This window comes from Elephantulus edwardii, unplaced genomic scaffold (assembly GCF_000299155.1).
Source record: "Elephantulus edwardii isolate Elephantulus edwardi_28Jun2011 unplaced genomic scaffold, EleEdw1.0 scaffold00300, whole genome shotgun sequence".
NCBI classification, from domain to species: Eukaryota; Metazoa; Chordata; class Mammalia; order Macroscelidea; family Macroscelididae; genus Elephantulus; species Elephantulus edwardii.
Genome location: NW_006400050.1, coordinates 1,286,017 through 1,286,902, shown reverse-complemented (window position 1 = coordinate 1,286,902; position 886 = coordinate 1,286,017).

Here is an 886-nt window from a genome sequence, read left to right as displayed (position 1 = left end):
GGAGGCTAAGATTTTGAAGCTCTGTCTCACATACTTTTGGGCATGTGTCCAGGAGGGACCAATCCTTAGAGAAAGATCTCATCATGCTCAAAAGAGTGGAGGAACTGCACAGGAAAGGAAAATCCTGGATAATATGGTGATACAGTGGCTGGGGTTGGGAGTTAGGCATATCAGAGTCAGTAAGACTGGCTCAGGATAGGGCAGGCTTCAGAGCTGCTGTACATATGGTTGCTATGGTCGCAGAAGACTCGACAAAAACACATAACAACAACTAGGAATATGCTTGAAAAGGATGGGCAATCTTTTCATGTGCCATTAACTGCCTCTAAAAAGCTGCTGGAGGGTCAGCTATGGGTTAGTTCTGACTCTGTGGTACATACAAATCAACAACTAGGAATAGACTCTAAAGAAATCAGTTACCACCCAAACAGAAACATGCACATTCATGTTTATTGCTGCATTAATCACAATAGCAAAGAGATGGAAGCAACTCAAGTGTCCATCCACAACGAATGGATAGAAAAACTATGATATATATCGTTGCTGTTTTTTGTTGTTATGTGTTGTTGTGTCGCCTGAGACCCATAACGACCCTATGTACAGCAGCTCTGAAGCCTGCCCTGTCCTGAACCAGTCTAATTCTGACACACCAACCCCCATTGACTAGTCGCTATACCAACCCACCTCATTCAGGGTATTCTTTTCCTATGCTATTCATCTACCCTTCCAAGCATGATGTCACTCCCTCTCCAAGGATCAGTCTCTCCTGGCCACATGCCCATGGTATGTAAGATGGAGCTTCACAATCTTAGCCTCCAAGGAGAAACTTGATTTCATCCTCTCCAAAACAGAACTATTTGTTTTCTTGGCGGTCCATAGTGTGTTC